Source organism: Dermacentor silvarum, chromosome 1, assembly GCF_013339745.2.
Source record: "Dermacentor silvarum isolate Dsil-2018 chromosome 1, BIME_Dsil_1.4, whole genome shotgun sequence".
NCBI lineage: Eukaryota > Metazoa > Arthropoda > Arachnida > Ixodida > Ixodidae > Dermacentor > Dermacentor silvarum.
This window is the reverse complement of record NC_051154.1, coordinates 450,996,550-451,010,590: the sequence shown is the minus strand read 5'-3', so window position 1 is coordinate 451,010,590 and position 14,041 is coordinate 450,996,550. Positions and strand designations below refer to the sequence as shown.

General features: G+C 46.2%; 1 pseudogene; it reads left to right on the top strand.

Annotated features, from left to right (window-relative positions):
- The first annotated feature begins 9,388 nt into the window (after positions 1 to 9,388).
- Positions 9,389 to 10,909, top strand: LOC125942642 (uncharacterized; annotated as a pseudogene).
- Positions 10,910 to 14,041: the final 3,132 nt, after the last annotated feature.

Below are 14,041 nucleotides of genomic sequence, written 5' to 3'. Positions count from 1 at the left end.
TAACCACGCAGTGGTAGAAAGGTGGGCTCCGTACTACGTATGTGCGTCCTGACAGCGCCTGGGCTCTAACTCCCATTTAGGTGTAGAAGATTGAGGGCCTGCCCCCTTCGCACTCTCTGTAAGAACAGTTCGGTCAAGTTTTTTACCCACGTTTCCTGTCTGATACTTCACCCCCGCTGAGCTACATTATAGGGACCGCACCCCTCCCCTCACAACTCTACAGAAAGAATCTTTACTGGCGCAGCTCGGCAGAGACTCGCATCGATCACGTCTGAGCGGAAGATCATCATGCCACCATCAGGCCACCAGACGCCCCCAGAACCTGGGATTATTTCAGCCGAGGAAAATCCCCACGTGTGCAGCACATCGAGGTCTCTTGCGGCAAACGACGGCCGTGGCACCCCAGCAGCAGTTTCTACCGGTCGCAGCAGGCATCGACGGCGGCACTGGTGAGCGGATTTCTTGTGCTTCGTTGAGGTGGCTGTAGCTCAAGTGCTAGAGTTGGTGTATTGTAAAATAGGAACGAATGGCGAGCCTCCTAACAGAGAGACAGAGGAATCGTATAGGCGAAAATTTTGAGCAAAGTGCCGGAATGTCAGACCGCAGAAGTGGCAATTCGGCGCCTAGAGCTCCAGTTTGAGGCTGCCATGCAGCTTCAACTGCCTTATGCGCTCTAATGGCGGAAACGAATTGCCCTGCGGCGCGCTGAGTTGGAGATAGCGATGGCAGGCGGACCCCTTCGAGATGAGACGCGGGGGATCGACTGCGCTCAGGCCTAGACCCTATCATCCATGGCTCGAAGTCCTCAAGGGACTCAAGCTTCCGTGCGATGCGGACGTTCCACTGCGGTTTGATGAGGTGGAGAGAGTGTTCACTGCGTACGACGTACCGCCGGAAAGTCGCATTCATTTGTAATGCCAGCGCCTATGGACGCGGTCAGGTACTTGCTTCGCGGACTCGGCGAGGACGCGTGCGGCGATTACGACGCGGTAAGGCGGCCGTCCTCAATGAACTCAAGCTTACTCCTTCCGAGTATCTTGATGATCGAGACGGCCGCAAAACGAAAAGATGAAACATGGGCGCAATTTGTTTCACTTGTCGGGACATACTTCGAATATAATTTGCACTCGAGAGAGGGGAATACAAAAGACGAGGTCATACAGCTGGTCGTCGCCGACCGTATGAATGCTAGCTTGAGTTCGGAAGGTCTGGAATACGTAGGTCTACGTTAAGGCGAATCCTGGCTGAGGCCGGCGCAGATCTCGCGCGTGTTACAGCTTTCGAGCAGGCGAAAGGCAAAGGCCGTGCAACACGCAACAAATGGCCCAGCACAGCAGGAGAGGGTCCCCCCGCGACATCCCGATGAAATATCCGGGATGCACGAAGGCATCCCGGATATTTGTCTCGATGCGGACAGGTGTCTGTTGTGGATCTACCTCCCTGAAGCCGCGCTGTAAGGTATCTAGTATTTTGTTACTTTCAAGAAAATGGATGAGGCTCCGGTTAATCATTTTCTCAAAGAGTTTGCACAGGCAACTTGTTAGGGCTATAGGCCTAAACTGCTGGCCGAAGAGGGGGTCCTCCGCCCTCTTTGAGAATGGGAATTATATTGCCTCTTTCCAGGCAGCCGGATGTACCCACCCACAGATATGGATTAAATATCGAGAGAAGTGTTTTTGTAGGCTTCAGGTGTAAGTGTTTGATCATGTCATAAGCTATTTTGTCTCTTCCTGCCACTATCTTTACAGCACTCAGTGACGCCTGAAATTCCGCCATGCTGAATGGACGGTGTTAAGGTTCATTCTTTGTTATTTCCTATCCAGGGCAATCGCTTTGCTTGCCGCTGGTACCGTAAAAATGTATCTGTGTAATGGGCCGAACTAGAAATGTACTCGAGTGGGCACCTAGAAAATCAGCCTGGTCTTCAAGAGTGTTTCCCTGGTTGTTTACTAATGGCAGAGGATTAGTTTGCCGGCGTTTAATTTGTTAACTCGGTTCCAGGCTTTCTTTCCGTCTGTGTAAGAGTTTATGGCTGATATGTATTTTTGCCAGCTTTCCCTTTTAACCCGGCGGCGCGTTCTTCGACCCTCACTCTTTACTTTCTTAAAGTTTATGAGATTTTCTGTTGTTGGAGAGTCACGAAGGCGTCCCCAAGCCTTATTTTGCTTTCTTCGTGCGTCCCTACAGTCACCGTTCCGCCAAGGAACACATCATTTCAAATGCTTTCCTTTGTGTTTCTGGGATGTATATGGACGCTATATCACAATAAATGCTGTGAAATATGCGACTGCGTCGTCTATGTTAAGATTACGGATGTCATCCCATGTTAGGTCTGTGAGCTCTCTGTATTGCTTCCAGTCGGCAGAATCAATCTTCCCTGGGAACATCAGGACAGTTTTCTTCACTTTTTGTTAATGTTAAAATGATGGGGAAGGGGTCACTCCCATAAGGTTTTGGATAACATTCCACTCCAGATAGGCATGATTGTATTTGATGCGATGCTTAAATCTATAGATGAGTATGTTTTGTGTGCAACGCTGTAGAATATGGGCTCTTTTTTTATTTAACAAGGCGCCAGATGAGAAAAGAAAGTTTTCATTAGCGCCCTCGCGCGTCACAACGAGAGTCGCCCACGGCTGCTATGGGCATTTATGTCTCCAACAATGATATATGGTTTGGGAAGTTCAGTGATAAGCTTAGAAACTCTGATCTCGAGCGTTCGTAATTGGGAGGGATGTATAGGGAAAGTATAGTGACCAACTTCTGAAAGAGCACCGCTTGGACTGCAACTGCCTCAAGAGGGTTCGGAGAAGTAACTGCTGACAAGCAACATCTTTGCTCACTATGATTGCGACGCAGCCCGCAGAGGCGAGTGCGTCATCTCGATCTTTTCGGAAATGGCGTATTTCGTGAGGAAGTTACCTTGAGTTTGTTTCAGTGTGTCTCCTGAACACACAGCACCTTTGGATTGCATTTGCGTAGAAGTTCTTTAACGTCATCGAGGTTGTGCATAAGACGTCTCACGTTCCACTGTAATTTTGTGAATCCATATTGTTCGTGTTCTTGTGCTGTGTGTCAAGAGGAGTTCTAGTGGCTTACTTTCAGGGTGCGTAATTCCAGGCCCCGTAATCCGTGTTTTGTCTTCTTGGAAGCGGTCGCGAGATTCGCGCCGCTCACGAGGCGCGGGAGCGCCGCTGGCTTGTAGTTGGTCCATCGACATCCTGGGAGCCGCTGGACTTCCGCTCATTCGAGCGGGGTGTTTTCAGGTAGGCCTTGCCTCAGAAAGCAGGGCCTTGGAGGCCACAACGCAGAGGTCGATGGGCCCTCCTGAAGAGATGGCGCAGCAGCGCTGGCTGCTGTCGCCTGGGGGGCTTGTGGCACAGCCGCGGCCACACTCTTTCTGGGCCGGGCCGATGCCGGAGTCTGCTGCGGCGTTGCCCCCTTACGCGCCGCACCAGCATACCCTGCGATATGTAGGAAGGAACTGCGCTTTCGCGGTTCCTGAAAGGAAATGTTTTCTTTTTCCCTCTTCCAGGAAGGACATGAGCAGGAGTATGCAGGGTGGTCCCCGTCGCAGTTTGCGCAGTGTAGTGTTTCAGTACAATTGTCGGCAGGATGATCGTGCGACGCACACTTTGCACGTGTGGGTACGGCCCCGGCAGCTTTGAGAGCCGTGACCAAATCGCTGGCACTTAAAGCAGCGGCGCGGGTTTGGAATGTAGGCCTAAGTTTGATTTTCAGATAGCCTGTTTCAATATATTCTGGCAATGTACTTGTACAAAACGTAAAAATTAAGTGTTTAGTGGGGATCTCTTTGTCATCCCACCTGATCTTAACTCTTTAGACATTTGTCACATGCTGTTCCTTCCAGCCCTCAAGGAGCTCGGTTTCACTCAAGTCAAGGAAATCTTGTGCCGATATAACTCCGCGTGAACTGTTGAGAGATCGGTGGGGGTTCATCGAGACAGGGGTATTGCCAATTTCAGCAAGTCCGGACAGTTTCTCGAACTGATTCTTGTCAATTAGTTCTAGCAAGAGATTGCCACTGGCCATTTTTGTGACCTTATAGCCGGGACCTAGTTTCTCAGAACGGCATTTCGCAACAACAAATGGTGATAGTGTTCTTGCAGTTTTATCAGTGTTTGACAACTTAGCACGTGGTACTTCGGGTATATTTCTTTGGTCTGGACAAAAAGCTTCAGCGAGTCATCGGTGCGCCCTCTCTTGGAAAGAGGGCGATCGGGGAGTCGGGGGAACGACGAAAAAGTCACATAAGTTGCTATAATTTCGGTAGCTATGCCAGCCGCCCACCACGGAGCCCAACAAGGGGACGCTACGAAACCCGAAGGCAACGAAGACGCCAGCTGTACATAGCCACTATAACCTAATATAATAGACCCAGGCTGGATAAACTACACCAGGTGAACCCTTGCTGCCTGAAAAATTGGAAGTAAAAGGAAGTGAAGAGAAGACAGGAGAGATGGAAAGTGAGAGAGAAAGACGAAGGTTGGAGGGAGAGAGGGACAGGAAAAGGCAAGTACCGATTTCCCCCGGGTGGGTCAGTTCGGGGGTGCCGTCTACGTGAAGACGAGGCCAAATAGGTGTGTTGCCTCCGCCGGGGGCCATAAAGGTCCAAACACCCGGCTTCGGCTCAACATCCAGGATCCCCTTTTCCCCGGACATGGCTAAGCCGCGCAAGGTTAGACGCGGGAGGGTCGAACCCCCATGTGCTCGGGTCCGTGGTGTCGTAGCCGATATTCTAGTTGACATTAAATGGAAAAAGTGGAGCTGGGCAGGCCATGTGATGCGTAGGATGGATAACCGGTAGACCATTAGAGTTATATAATGGATACCAAGAGAAGGGAAGCGCAGTCGAGGACGGAAGAAAACTAGGTGGAGTGTTGAAGTAAGGAAATTTGCAGGCGCAAGTTTGAATCAGCTTACGCAAGACACGGGTAATTGGAGGTCAGTGGGAGAGGCTTTCGTCCTGCAGTGGCCATAAAAATAGGCTCATGATGATGATCTCTCTGTTGAGCCTGATTATTCCATAAAAAGTCATTGTTAGGTTCTACATACAATGAAATTATGAACATCAAACAAGTAAAATTTTATTGGACAGGCATTTGTGCATGTGAATTAGTTATTTCAATAATTTCTGATGGTGTGCAATTTTATTGTTTAAACGTATTTCTAATGGACAGTGATTACATTTATACTTTTATTTTTCAGCAGCCTCAAGCTTGTTGTGTTAAAGTGTACACCTGATATGTACACCAAAGAAATGTTAGTTCATTAGATTTATCAAATAAAGCAAATGTTTTCGCTCATAATCCGCTCTTCCTGCAGTGCATGTGCTTGACTGCCGTATGCAGTTCAGGCATTGATGTGACTAGAACCTTATTTCCTTGGACTTTTGAAGTAAAGCTTTCTTTGCCTGCTTTCCCTGGTTTCACGTGGCTTCCTGCAGGCTGCTGTTGGGTTAGTCGCTATCTCGGTGGGTATATTTGCCAATATAGCGCTTGTATGCGGCACACACAGCGTTTGCCATTATACAAACGCTATGTGTGCCCAATGAAAGTAGCAGCAAATGAGCTGATATAACCCTTGTAAACTGACAAAGTATGCACACATCTGTGCATATATGACATGATTTAAGAGTGCAAAAAGCAGACACAAAAGGAAAGGGTAGACATGGGATGAGCTCTAGTGTCAGCAATTTATTCCACAACGTCGTCATGAAATATACATATGATATGCACATGCGCGGAGGTGTAAATAGAAACAAAAAATAAAGAATTTGACTATTTTATATACGCCTCGAGGACTAATATTTTTGCGTACCTAGAAACAGAAGGCCCCCTAACACAGTCCTCCCTCCTCTTTTTATGTGAAATACTTCCAGTAACACGCAGGCTTGCTCATTGCAGCTTTTGCCAAATTCTTTATAGTGAAATTCTTTATTTTTTCTGTTTACATTACCACAACTGCACAATGCAATTATCCTGCAGACAATTTTCATGTTTATTAGATACTCCTGAAACTGTTAGAGCTGACTGCAATGCAATAGACGACTTAAAGCTTCCAGATTAAGTGATCATTTAAATGGGGCCATGAAACACTTTGTGAACATAGTAAAAAATGTTGCTGATCTGTCGTAAAGGCTGTTGGCAACATGTGAGCCAAGTATCGCTGCTTTGCATGCAGTCAGAAATTCAAAATCTTGTACCAAAACAGCAAAAAATGGATTGCTCTCGCTTTCGCAATGTTGTCATGCAGCGTCATCGAAAGCAGCTGGACCCTCCCCAACACAATTGGCTGATTTCATGATTGAAAGAACAATCTCAGTAATACATAATTGCTAATATTGAATTAAATAAATGAAAAATATACATGTCTGAGATCTCGTAAACACAGAAAGATAATTTCATCTTTGCACTGTCTGTCTACGTGTGACCTAGGAGATAATAGTGCCACGGCCGCTGGATAAAAAAAAAAACCTTTTTTTATCCAGCGGCCGTGATAGTGCCATGCTGCATAGCGTAGACTATGGCGGCCGCCATGAGGTGCCACGGTGAGCCCTTTCGCTGCTGAGACACTCAACTTTTGGGCAGGGCTTTGCCCTCTTGGCTTCTCTGTGTAGATTCCCGCTTCATAGCAAAGATGAAAAGAGAGATAAAGCCATGTATCGGTGCGATAAATCCACTAATACTTGAAGGATTCGAAGCGTCCTTTAATAGTGAGGCTATTTTATTAGTTAGCAAAGTGTTTCAGGGCTCCTTTAAGATGAACAGCAACACTGCCAGATGTACATTATACTTTTCTTCTTTTTAAAATTACTAATGATTACACATTTTAGAAATATGGTTAAAATGTGTGAGGTAATGATAGCACAGGTGATTCTCCATATCTGCTGCTGCATAATAGCCCTAAGATTGTATTCAATGTGTATACATCCACTGTATGAGTAACCATCTCATTATGGTAGCTTATCTCACGCAGCAAATATGTGAATTACAGACAGGTCTGCAATGAACACTTGCATGTATACCATATATGATTATGTTGCAGTTAATTCAGTATCTGAATATTATTTTTTAATTACATTGAGAGAGGTCACTTTCGACATGAAACTTTCTTTCCTCTTGTTTTGATAGCACAAGTTCGTCAAAGGGCTCAATCACTTGAAATCTTTCTATGCAGCTAAGCATGCTCTATAAGCACTATCAAGCTAGTTGGTCTTGCATGCTAATTAAGAAAACTGTGCAAAAAAAGGATGACAAAAACTACCTCAATGTTTATCTCTTATCTGTATTGGTTTTCTAATTTAACCTCTTAACGCTATTGAAGTACAACAGGCAAGACCTGTTTTCGAGTGTAAAATGTTTATTAACCCCAGATACCGCAAATTTAATGAAGACATATGGATGATGAATCAGCATCATCCACTGAAGATATAACACACAGAAGGTACGATGCCCCATGCTCAGAAAATATTGTGTAGCACATCTACGTATACAAGTGCACAGGGTGAAGCGATTGCATTCTCGTGCATGCTATATAATGAAAATCGCCAGAAAAAAGACCATTGCATCTCTATCTCTCTCATGGGCAATTTTCTGTGTCAATGCACGAAAACCTAATAGCAACCAACACTGCAGTTCAACTGTGATTGTATATGTCACATACTTCAAAATTCGTCACGAACCCTTGCTGACACCAGAACTGAAATCTGGGCGAACAGGTCCCAATTCATACTGTTTGTTGTGCACAAAATACACGGATGATAGTGGTGTCGTCCTTTCCTTCCCCATATCGTCCGTGTGTTTTGTGCACAACCTACAGTATATATGACCCTAGCCTTTCCCGAATTACTAGACTTCTGCGTGCTTGAAGGGGCACGAAATGCATGACTGAAATTTGTTCATCGGCAAAAGGCTCTCTCATTTTGCTAAGTCTCTTGGTTACCAAACAATAGCGAGGGAATGTCTACGCATGCTACATCGATCGCCAATGCTGACGTGCACCACGTCATTTTCGAGCAATTGATCGTGCGCAGCGTTTCGACGTGGCATTCAAGCCCAAACAGGCATCCGGCTTTATCAGAAGAGGCAGTCACAACTAAAATTAGCCACAATCTACGACACATGGTGCAACACACGAATTCTCTCTGTCGGCACCATTCTGTCGGCGGCGCAGTGTCACCACGACTTTTCGATACCGCCAATCCATAGCAGGCGACCTGTGGTGCCTTTCGTGGATGCAGCGCAGTTCCTTCGAAGCTTGACTATTTCTTCGTAAGGAAAACGTTATTCGCACTCGCTGATAGTACACAACGCTACAGTAATCACAACACGACCACAAGGAACCACAACAATTTATTCATCGACATAAAGTTACCCTATTTTGCAAATTCATTTGGAAATGTCTATGCAATCAAGATCGATCGTCAACGCCGGCGGGCAGCAATCCTGCGTTTTCGAGCTCATGAGCAGTGTCTCGACGTGGTGTCGAAGGCTAAACAGGCATCCGGCTTTATCGGAAGACGCAGTCACAACTGAAACTAGCAACAATCTACGACACACGTTGCAACACAAGAATTATCTCCGTCGGCACCATGCAGTCGGCGGCACAGTGTCACCACGACTCTTCGAAACCGCCAATCTATAGCAGGCGACATGTGGAGCAGTTTTGTGGATGCAGTGCAGTTCCTTTGAAGCTTCACTATTATCTACGTAAGGGAAACGTTATTCGCACTCACTGATACTACACAGTACACACCACAAGGCCACAATTAACCACAGCGATCAAAAGACCGTCTCGTGCGATCCCATCCCCTGCTGCGTTCACGCATGTGTAGGCGCCGACAGTAATTTCCGATTTTAAAACGCGGCATTACATAAAATACTCTATATATCTAGACATAGTATAGTTAACAACAGAACAATAATATTAGCATTTCATGTCTTGTATTAAACTGCTTTCTTTTTGGTGACGTCATTGCGTGGCAGCAGCGCACTCCACTTGGATTTCGCTTTTTCCACGCGCGTTCACCCAGCGCTTGCAAAAAAAAATGGTGATACATCATCGAGGCGAGGCTAGAGAGGCTAGAAGGTTAGGCTAGTGTCATGAGCAGACGCCGCTGCCAGCCGCCATCGTGAAACCTGTTTCTATGACGGCGTAGGTGGCGCTCCGTGCTGTAGGCGAGTCGCAGTAGCCGCAGTCGCAGGCCTAAACGAGTGGAAGCGTGCATGCCGCTTAGTTAGGTGGTGAGTGAACGTATACCTTTCTCCTATGTTTCTGCTTCGCTCACTTCACTCCTGCTTCCCTGAGATACTTATTTTCAACGATTCAACAGTGTCGTGAATGTGATGTTTGCATCTTCCGGAAAATGCCTGCGAAGAAAGGCAGGACGTGTTTCGTGCCGCTGTGTAAAGGTGGATACAAGTCGTCTGCTGAAAAGGTTTCGCTGTTCCGTACTCCGACGGATGCTCGTCGTCAAGAAGAATGGGCGAGGAACATAAAACGAGAGGACAAAGTGCTGGACGAGACAAGTGTTGTGTGTTCCCGTCATTTTGATGATCGTTACATTCAAAGAACTTTCAAGCACGTCATTAATGGGCAGCTTGTTGAGATCGACCGTGACCGACCAGCGCTTAGTGAGGACGCCGTCCCCACGCTATTCCCCGACGCTCCCTCCTACATTTCCAAGTGTGTCCCGAAAAAGAGAAAAGAAAGGAATCTCGCACACAGCTACGCCCCAGCACCGAAACGCAGAGCTGGAAACAAAAACGTGGAAGACGGCGACCCTCAGGTACCCGGGAATGAAAGCGGCCCGGAGGCAAGATCGCATACGTTCAGTGACATTGCACTCCCTTCTGCGCTCTGCAACAGAGTTGTGCTGACAAATGACCCAGCAACGTTATGCTTTGGGTGGCACAGCAGCACTGGGTTAGACAACGTGCATGTCACTAAGCATCTTAAGCTCACGCCTTGCACAAAGGATGCTCGGGCTGAGCGGACGAGTGCGTACCGTTGCTCTGTGTTTTGCCGCAGCGTAAAGGTGGAAGAAGTGTAGGTTACGACAGTTGACGACGCTGTGGCGGCATTGACAAAGGCTGATAGCATGATACCTTGCCCAGGCTTTGAAATCCAACCAGTCCACCCAAAGCAGTGCGTTCAGTATGGTGGCAAGAACTTCGCAAAAAACTGCCTGGGCACCTCAACTGATGGTAAGCCATGTTTGCAGTGCAGGTACACCAAGAAGCTGGCACTAAATAGGTCATATCGGCTTAAGAAAAAACCTGGAATATCATGCAAACAGCGAAGTGCTAGGAAATCTCTTCAATTGCTGCGGGCCAGAAGAAAGCTGGCAAACGCTCAGAAAAGTGTTGCAGAGCTTCGAGTGACCAATGAATCCATTGCAAGCTCTGTCTTAGAGACAAAGATCAGCGGGCTTCCACCAAAACAGCGCCTTGCTGTGAAAACTTGCTTTGAAGCAGCCCGCAGGAAGTCAAGCCGTGGCATGCTGTATGACAAGCTGTGGATCTTGGAATGCATACTTATGCGTATGCAAAGCCCAAAGCTATATGAGCATGTCAGGCGGCACGAGATAATGGCACTGCCTAGCAAGTCTTGCCTGGATAAGCATATGCCGAGGTTCAAAGGTGCATTTGGCTTCAATACTACTGTGCTTGCAGCTCTGCGGGAGAAGACTCTGAACATGGACAAGTTTAGTCTTCACGGTGGACTTGTGTTTGGCGAAATCAAGCTTTCAGAAAATATCAGTGTGAAACCCTCCGGCGAGCTCACTGGCTTTGTGGACCTTGGTCCATTTACGGAGGATAGCACGAGCACAGCAACAAGTGACCATGGATTCGTCGTCATGTTCCAGCCATTTCAAGGTGGGTGATTCAAACCTAAAGGGTGCACTGTTCAAGCACTGCATATTTTTTCACTAACTATTTTCTATGTTGCTCACCATACAATGCTTCATCTTAGCAGGAAAGTGGACACAAATACTTAGTGTATTTGCTGCCCGCGGAAATGTTAAGGCACCTGTGCTATCAAAAATTTTGCTGGAAGCCACTATCTTAGCTGAAAAGGCAGGACTCTTTGTCGAATTTTGGACCAGTGATGGTGCTTCGTGGAATCGCTCCCTCTGGAAGCTATTTGGCATCAAAGGTAGGCATTTCACTTAATAACAGCGTTTTATTCACTAACTTTCTTTAGCTATTAACAAGTTCCTAACCTCTGGCATTATTACCACACATTGCTTCTGTTATTCAAACTGTATTTTCATCATTTCCTCATTCCAGCCTCATCCCAGGAAATCAAGTGCAAGGTTGACGTGCAAGGTGATCTTGTGGACAAATCAAGAAGCCTTCATTTTGTTTCGGATTTTCCGCACATCATAAAATGCATACGTAATGCATTTGTTTCTAAGGGAGTTCAGATACCAAGTGGTAATGCACACGTTGGTATTATCAAAGAAGCGTGGAAATATGACAAGGACTCACTTACATTGAAAGTTATGCCACATTTAACTTTAGCTCATTTGCAGCCAAATGCATTTGACAAAATGCGTGTGCATTTAGCCTTTCAGCTATTCAGTGAAGAGGTTTTGAAAGGACTCTTTTTTTACAAGGACAAGTTGAGCAAAATCTTCCGTACTGCAGAAGCAACAGAGCAGTTTGTGAAAATGATAGAACATTTGATTTTTGTGATGACGTCTAGAGTACCATCCAAAGGGCTTCGAACGAAGTCGAAAAGCGCCGGCGCCTTAGAAGAATTTTTAACCTTTTTAGATGAATGGGAACAATATGCCGCTCAGCATGGGGGTGGGTTTCTTAGTGCAGGGACTGCCCTCGGACTTCGTGTGACACTGGCAAGTACACTGTCACTACTGAAATATGTAACATCCTCACTAAATTACAAATATCTGCTCAGAGCCAATTTGAGCCAGGACAAATTGGAGAACATATTTGGCATTGTGAGGCAATCATTTGGCTGCAATGATCACCCCTCCCCTGAGCAGTTCTTGGTTATAGTGAATAATCTTGCATTTTATAACTTGGCAAAGACACCAAGAAATGGAAACTCGCCAGCTGAGACCATAAGTTCGTTTCTGCAGCCATCTGATGTGGGCAAAGAAAAGGCTGCACAAATAGCAAGCCTCATTGATCAGCTCTTAGATGAGGGTAACCTTACACACGCATCAGCCATGCTGGAAGAACACAGCAGCATACTTGACCACAAAGGCTGTGTCGAAAAGAAAAGTGACAGCAGGCTCATTTTCTATGTCTTTGGCTATGTTGTCAGGAAGCAACTTAAAAGATTCCCGTGCCCTGCATGTGCATCTACTATGGCTATTTTGCCTCTACAGGCTGATGCAAATGAGAACGCCTCGCTGACCAGGAACTTCGACCATGGGGGCTTGTTGTACCCTTCAAAACGCCTTGAAGCTTTAATAATAAAGCTGGAGAATGCATTTACCGTGTTCTTTAGCAGAAATGAGCTGCACGCTGGAAGCATGGTCTCTTTTCTGCATTTCCTACAAGGGCATGAACTCCAAGAAGTTGGCTGCAGTGAACACGGGCGTGCAGTCACGAGAGATGTGATTAAGTTTTATGCCTTGACGAGGCTGCACTTTTTAACGAAGGCCATTAATAAGGACAAATCTTCACATCGCGAGAAGCAGAAGCTGCTCAAAATGAGGCGGTGCCAGTAATCACCTATAGCTGCAGCAGTGTGAATTCATGTCAATAAACATTTCACTCGTGTGTTTTGTTCCCTTAGTCATGCGATTTCATTACTGTGTCTTCGCGACCTAATTACCATTCATGGCGATGCCTTCCAAAGCTGATGCCGCATTTTCGGAGACACTTTCGCTCACTCGAGTTGTATTTTGTGTGTGTGTGCGTGCTGCGTGCGTGTGAGTTATCTTCAAGCAGAGTAATAAAAAATGAATACAGCGTTTATTAGCACAAAGTTGGCCCTATACTGTAAGTAGGAAGAGCTAAAAACTGACTGGTAGCTCCGGAATCGGCGTTCGCTTAATGCAGTAGCTTCGAAGATGCTCGACCGAGAATACCGCTGGTGAACGATGCCACTAACAGCGCAGAACATGTTTATCCTTGTATTGTGCTTTGTGCACTAGCCCAACGACGATCGCAGGCGTTATGGCAAAATGTGTTGCACGAGAAACGCATTGCAGACATTGCTCAAGTGGACTGAAGCGCGCGCGACACCCGTGATGATGATGATTTTTTGGCATCCCCTTTGAAACGGGACGGCGACAAATAGTCACCTAGCCTGCTTGATTTAATCAGGTATACTATACATGTTCCTTATGTAGCCTTTTTGTATACCTCTCATTATTATTTTTCTTTTTCAAAAATTTACCTTGTGCCGCTGCCTATGATTTTAAGAGATCAGGTCTTATCCATCCTTTCCCTGCTTTTTTTCCACCAGTACTCCAATCGTCTCTTGCTGATCTCTACGGCTGATCTGTTTATGTTTCCTTCCTCTTTGAAAACAAGCGCTTCTGGGAGTTGCACGTTACCTACGGTTCTCGCTGGGTAGATCCCGTCGCATTCCATCAGGATGTGCTGAGTGGTTTCTGGATCTTTACTGCAGCATGCACATGTCTCATCTAGTTCCGAATATTTGTTCCGATATGTTTTCGTCCTTAGGCAACCGGCTCGAGCCTCAAATAGCAAGGCACTGCCCTTTGTGTTATCGTACAGATTTTCCCTTCGAATTTCTTTCTTCTCATTCTTGTAAATCTCCATTGTCCTTTTTGTTTCCATTCTTTGCATCCAATTCACGGTCTCTATTTCTCTCACTTTCTTTCTGATGACTCCTGGTTGTCTATTTGCAGTTTCGATTATCCTGTACTTGGTTGCCAACTTCCTTGACCTCTTCCTCCATTCTGTGTCTACGCTTTTCATGTAGAGATACTTGTGCACTTTAGCCGCCCATTTATTTTCATCCATGTTCCTTCAAAACTAATTTTGCTCTGTGCTTCTCTGACTTCAAAAGA